The sequence below is a fragment of the Gasterosteus aculeatus genome, chromosome 4, assembly GCF_964276395.1.
Source record: "Gasterosteus aculeatus chromosome 4, fGasAcu3.hap1.1, whole genome shotgun sequence".
NCBI lineage: Eukaryota > Metazoa > Chordata > Actinopteri > Perciformes > Gasterosteidae > Gasterosteus > Gasterosteus aculeatus.
Window position 1 is genome coordinate 28,075,082 of NC_135691.1, and position 7,012 is coordinate 28,082,093.

The window sequence follows — 7,012 nt, forward strand, 5'->3', positions numbered from 1 at the left end:
GCCTATTCATGTAGTCTATGTGTGACGAGCTGTAGAGATATGTACCCGTTGAAAGCCCCATCTCTTCTGTCAAAACAGACAGCTTTCCTCAGTCCCCTGGATGTGTCCAAAAGAACATGGCGATGCCGAGGGCCCGGCTCCTCGCCCTTCGTTCTGCAGGCCGTTAGCGGAAGCCTTCGCCGCGTCTCAATTTGTCTCCATGGGCTTTCTATTTGGTGCCCGGGAAACGCTCACCGCCCAGTCCGCCCCTGCAGGCTTCAAATGGTTGTGAACGTTGAGCGAGTGCCAGTCGCCGTTCGTAACTCTGACGGAGTAAGGTGAGAAAAATCAGAGAGGTGCGTTTGAGCCTGATCGAAATCAAGTTTCAGCGGAGGAGATTCAATCAAAGGAGTGGGACCACCGTTGGTACACAGAGGTGTTAAGCCCACAGCAGTCATGAGACACACAGAGACACTTTGATACGACTCGACTGAAGCCACATTAGCATTTGATTCATGTGGGCCGCCAAAAAAATGGAAACCTCTAGAGATACGATTGAACAACATACATTAAACCTTCATGTTGCATTGCATACAACGGTTGTTTTACACCAAACCACAAATCCCCGCTTTTACTCATGTAACCGGTGGATTTCTTGTCATTTCCCTCCCTGCCTCCCCCCCTCGCATAGTGTATTTTCATAGTTCAATAGTCCAAATTGGATATTGTTCATGATGCATGCTATTCAGAGCAGAGTCCTGAGGGGCCGGAGACAGTCTTGTCGACTGACTGAACAAGCTAACAATCAGATCCAAGTGATTTTTGTTGATGCTAGGAGGCATATAGCTCCCCGAGCACAACAAAGGGACATTCATTCTATATTTATGCAACCACCGAAATGTCAGAAATATTGATGACCCTGGGCACAAATTAGCCTGCTTGTCCAAATAGAATAGTGCCAATGCAAGGGGTTTTCTTCTCATCCTGTGCGACGCTTGCAGTCTTTGCAGCACTCGTCAAGTCACCAGAAATTGTGAGCGAACAAGCACAAAGCTGCGGCACGCTAGATCATTGTCAGTCTAAATTTAAACTAAACACGCATTTTTGTGTCTGCAATGCAGAAAAAATGCTCCAAGGTTAGGAAATTCACTTGCTTAATTGAAGTGAGACAACTCGTTTTCTGTTACCGCCACAAGGGAATTTCAGTAACAGCGTGTATGTGTCAATAAATAGAAGAAAAAAGAGCCCAAATTGAGGTTTTTAAGTGTGATCTGCAGAGTTCTGGTGGATGGCACATCGTTTTTTGTCTGTTTACTTTTTATAACCGAGTCTGTTAACTCTAATCCAAAATCACTTTTCACAGGCCGAGACTTGGATCGATTCCTTTATTTCTTTGAGTCAAAGTTTGCCGGCTAACTCTTAACCGCAAACAGACAGACAAAAAACATTAAAAAAATAACAACGAAAAACATCAGCGCCTGCAGAAGACAATGACAATTGATCAGGCATTTGGCAAGAGAGGTGGCAACTCTCCTATCAGATTCATTAGTTTTCCGGCCGCTCTGACATTTCCATTTGCACACTCCAATTGACAAAATAAAATACCCGTCCAGCTCTCATCCCTCAGCTCCACGCCGGGTGATCACTCCTCCGCCGTCTCCCACCCTCTGTGTTGTTGCCATTCGTCCATCCCTTAGAGAGAGGCCTCGTCACTGACGGAATATGAGACACAAACAGAACGCACGCCTTTTCACGCATGCCAGCGAGCATTCCTTCAATCAGAGGTCACTTGTACGGATCCCCTCAGGGAAGTGCACACTTCAACTTCTCATTTCTCTCTCTCACCTCCCATCCTCGGGCCTCTTGCTCGTCTTGCATACCTAAACAACTCCTCCGAAGTGCCGCCCATCACCTAGAATCAGCTTCAGCGTGTCCCTGCCAGACGATTGACTGGCCACACACTCCCAGGGAGTCTCCCTGACATCCATTTCACTTACACACTACTATTTGAGTCTTCCACATTACGGGTGAAACAGGTCATTTTCAAAATAGACTTGAATTTATACAAATTGAGTGGCAGGAGGGAAGGGAGAGAGGGAGGCTGAGCCTCGGCGGCTGCATGGACCCAGACAACCTCAGATTTTCTTAATGATGTCAATGGAGACACATAGAAATGTCTCGGGCTTGCTTTTTTTCTACACCTCGCCATTGTTGCTACATCCTCCCCAAACATCCATCACGCTGCTGCTCCTCCTCCTCCTCCTTTCAATCTTTGCAGATTCCACCATGCATTCAGGCTCCTCCTCTCCTTACCTTTCTCCCTCTCGATACGTTTATCTTCCCATAGCAACACAGTTTCACATTCGGAGCCGCCGCAAGACGTCGGTCAAATTTGATGAGGCTCCCTTCCAACCGGGGCACTTAATCAATTGAAATCTTATTTTGGGGATGAGCAGAGAGGAAGTTGTTTTTTTATGAGCTGCTCTATAACAGAATAATACAGACTGAAGACCAGGTCCCTCATCACTGGGGATTGAAGTGATTGAGTTGTTTGAAGATGAGATTTAAATATTTGGCCAACGCCGGCTGGCAGGATATGCTTAACTCACGTTGTAATATAAAATGTTAATAGAAAAAAGCCAACAACGTTTTGGAGCAGAACTGATTTTCATTAAATATGATTAGGGATGTTCAAAAGTAAACAGTAAAACACACCCTAACATTTTTAAGAATGTGTAAGATCTCTCAATTTCAGATTATAGCTGACAAGGACACTGAATTAAATGACAATTTGTTAAATATTCCGGTTTTCCATTTAACCAGGTAATATCCTTATTGGATTGATATCCCTTTTTTAAAGAGACCTGGTCAAGAGCAGCATGAAACTACGAACAGCACAAAGGACCACGACAATATTAAAGTAATATGATTTGCGCAAAAGACACAAGGTGCAATCATGCACGTAAGTCATGTAAAATTGCTATGCAGACCGAGAAGGACTGATGTGGCACTGACTGATGGCGGTGATGACGACATGGCATTTGGCAGGTCATGCACACAGATGGTGGACACCTATCGATTTCACTGGCTTGCTGTTAGATTTGCAGCCAAAGCCTGGAATTCATGCTGCGTCCTCAGGAATCGCACGCGCCCCCACAGATTAACAAAGCAGATGTTCTCACCTCCTCCATCACTGACAGCAAGCTACATGATGACCAAAAATTACTGCAAAGAAAAGTTGGTTTAAGTTTGGACCCGACTGACAGCCAGACAATGACTAATCTCCAACTCTGGGAATTTAGCCTTTATCTTAATAGAGCTCCTTTGAATTCCGGTTCTAGATTTAGCAGAAATCCTTTAAAGCAGGGATCTTTCAGACTGATGCAGATAAACACCAAACCGTTATATTGTTCCCACATTTTCATTTAATGCCTCAGCATGAGTAATATGTGCATGACATCAAGCCTAAAAGAAGAGTGCCTTTATTCTATTGATGCGGTGCCACAAAGGGAGTGTTTATAGTGCCTGCATTTTCTTGAGACACAATGAATTCAGTAAACAGAAACAGGTCTGGCTATGATTGGAATAGCAATGACCTTTGTCATATTGATTTTGGCAAGGATTGCTTTAGAACGGTCAAAAGGAAAAAGGCTTGTATGTGTCACTTCATGTGGCACGGAAATTTGTGGCTTGGCCTTTTCCTGAAATACAAACAGTCATTTTACAGAAACAGCCATAACGCCCAAGTTAGGATGTGCAACAAGGGTTGCTCGGCAGAGAGCTTTCTTCAGAGTTCCAGCCAAAAGAAATGATGACAATCTATGTCTATATCAAATTAAAGAAACCCTTGAGGCAACCATGAAATATTTCAGCGTACATTAAGAGTCAATAAAATCCATTACATACTTCACTGCACTGTGATTATGCCGTTAGTTTTCAAACCCAGCGATGGTGGTAAAGAACCATTAAACGCTAAGACACGTTGTACTTTGATTCAACACCCCAATGGTCCGGATGGAGAATCTGCAAAACAGGGAGACCAACTATTAGGCTAAATGTTAAGATTTGAGAATATAGTGTTCAAAGTGGTGTCTTCTGAAACAAATGACTGTGTGAACAAAGAAGAAAGCAAGAGAGTCATTGGAGAGGTGAGGGAGGGGGTCCTTTCATGTGCTTCTTAGATGACTAACTAAAGGTCCCAGGCGCTCCGCTGCTAATTAGTTTGATTCACCAGCATTGTGGTTTTTTGTTTTGCTATTATTATTTCCTATCTTGTGTCAGCGTCCATTCTTTGGGGCTCCGCTTAGTGTGCAATCCGAGGCCCCGTGGTGAAGAAAATCAGAATCACAAGTAAACATCGTTGTTTTCTTGGTTTAAAAAGATTTCAGGAACCAGCAAAGCTCGAAATAGTAAGACAGAAGGAAAAATAAACTGAGGTAAAGAGCGTAACCACAGTACAGGAATTTCCCTCAGAGACTTTCAGAGTGCAGAATGTTGCAGTATTTCCTCATCAAGGACACTTGGAAAGCACAGTCAAAATATCCCCAAGTCTCAGTATGATGGCAGCAGTCAAATGGCCACAAAAATAATGATCAAAAGAAAAAAATGGAGGTTGAAAATGGAGAGGGGAGTAGAGAGAAAATAAAAAGACTAAAACTCTCCTTAAACTTAAAAGCTGGAAAACCTTGAAGTTCAGCAACGTAAATGAGTTCCAAAGAATGTATCATCTAGGAGACTGGTAGTGGTTAAATAATCTAGTAATCAATAATGTAGTAACATTCACAAGGTACGTTACCACAATCAATCCTTAAACCCCACCTTTACATGTGTATAAAATGCAATATTGTTAAAAAAGTTGGATTTTAAGTATATGTTTACATATATTTGTACCTTCTCATAAAACTGACACAAATATACCTGCCTTTTGTCTTGCGTCATTGCTGACTTGAAGCATGTGTGTGTGAGAGAGAAATTCTTTAAATACAGTTTCTTTTTCAATCAAATGGACCCAGATTTTCTGTTGCGTGCAAGCAGTTAAAGCACAGTCAACACACCATTTTCAAAAAAATCTTTGTTCTTCTGCTGACTTTGCAATTGAATTTCCATTAGCAGCTTACTTGCAGACAAAAAGAAAAATGCTCGGGTAGCCTCCCAGCGACACCGGTGTTCTTTACCAACAGGAACATATGAGGAAAAGGATTTCTGATGATTTGATCAGTTAAAGATATCCTGCACAATTATCTAGCACAGCGGGTCCTAAACTCAAGAATGCCACGGCCCACTTTGAAATCTCAAAATCTTTCGCGGCCCACCCAAACCTTTAATCACAACTCTGATCAAAATATAATGATTAAATGACAAGAATTTAACCAAAATCAAACATCCGCGAGCAAAAGTCTGTCTCGCGCGAGCAAAAGTTCGTCTCTGCGAGGTATTTGCTCGCTTGCGAAACGTGAACTTCGTTGCTCGCAAGGAGAATCTCTGCTCGCGCTCGAAGGAGTTTTCTGCGCGCTCGCTGTTGTTCTTTTTGACAGTAAGGTGGAGACGGTGCTTTCAGGGTCCGATTGGATGCCGCGAGGTGAGTCCGCTCCCGCCGCCCCCCTCGCCATCCACGCCTTAAATCTTCGGCTGCTATTAGAATAACTTATTTTCCCCGTTAAGATGGTTCAGCTACTGTAGAGAAAAGGGCACCGTCTCTCGCTCTTAGATCTCATGCAGTGCTCGGCGAGAACGACAGCTTTGTTTCTCCGACGCGCACTGAAACAAGCTCCTTATCTCACGTGCTTGAGCACCGCTCAGCATCTCGCCGTCGTAGACGAGCTTTGTCATGTTTGGCAGAGCGCCTTGAGCACCGTGTACAACCAGTATGGATCAACCGATTAACCAATTGATCCATATATATAAGGCGCTCCGGATTATATGGCACTGTCGTTTTTTGGGGAAATTAAAGCCTTTTAAGTGCGCCTTGGAGTGCGGAAAATGCGGTATATTGACTTTAATACTACAAGAGGGCGCCCCATTTGTTGAACAACGACAGGCGGACAAGAGCAGCCGTTTCGAGCGAGAGCCTTATTGTTTTATTAATCTGTCCGTTTAAATTGTTTGTGCTTCATCGACTAATGTTTCACATAACTAAAGTGCCGCATCATAAAATATTTTTATATTAATTTCAAACTTTTAAAAATTGAAAATTAAAAAACTGTTTATTTATTGTAAATGACCTCTCGCGGCCCACCTGCAGTACCTTCGCGGCCCACCAGGGGGCCACACTTTGGGAATCGCTGATCTAGCAGAAACGAATGCCTGCAAAATAAGCGCAGATGATGCACTGACCTCTGTGGTACATTAACCAACGCATTCATAAAACAGCTGCTGCCTCTGCCTGTGTTTTCAGTATTCTGAAGGCGTGGAGTCGGATTAAAGACAGATTTGCCACCTGCCTGCGAAAAGAAAGTTGCAGTGGAGTTGTGAGAGAGGAGACGTGTGTGTCCTGTTTGCACAATTGTTTCACTGAGGAGTGAACTCAGAGTCTGGAGGAAGAAGGCAGGAAACCAGTTTTGGCACAACTCGCTGCAGAACAGCTTGTATCCATGAATAAAACTTCCAAACCTTAAATTAACGATTGGTGCCTTTTCTTCCGTTGCCAATCTAGTAGAGATACATCCAAACTCTTAGATAATGAAGTGATGAGAATACAATTACTGGGTGTTATTGAGTCACGTTTGTTCCCCGTTGCATTATTACTTGTCAAGTAAGCGCAGGCATGGCAGATGTTTGCACTGATCAGCAGGTGACAGCATCCATTGTGAAGCCGTGAGCAATTTCAATGATTGCAACCACTTCAGAGTTAGGAGTAGAGTTGATGTAATTAGAATCGTAACCATTTTACAATTTGCATTGGAGAAAGCTACGCTCAGGTTAACAAACAAATGGTAGCTAATGAAAACAAGCTCTTTGTTTCTTCTTTGAATTCCTTTGCGAGTCTCACGGCTCTCCTGCCCCTGCACGCTTTCCACGCAGCCGTTAATGAATG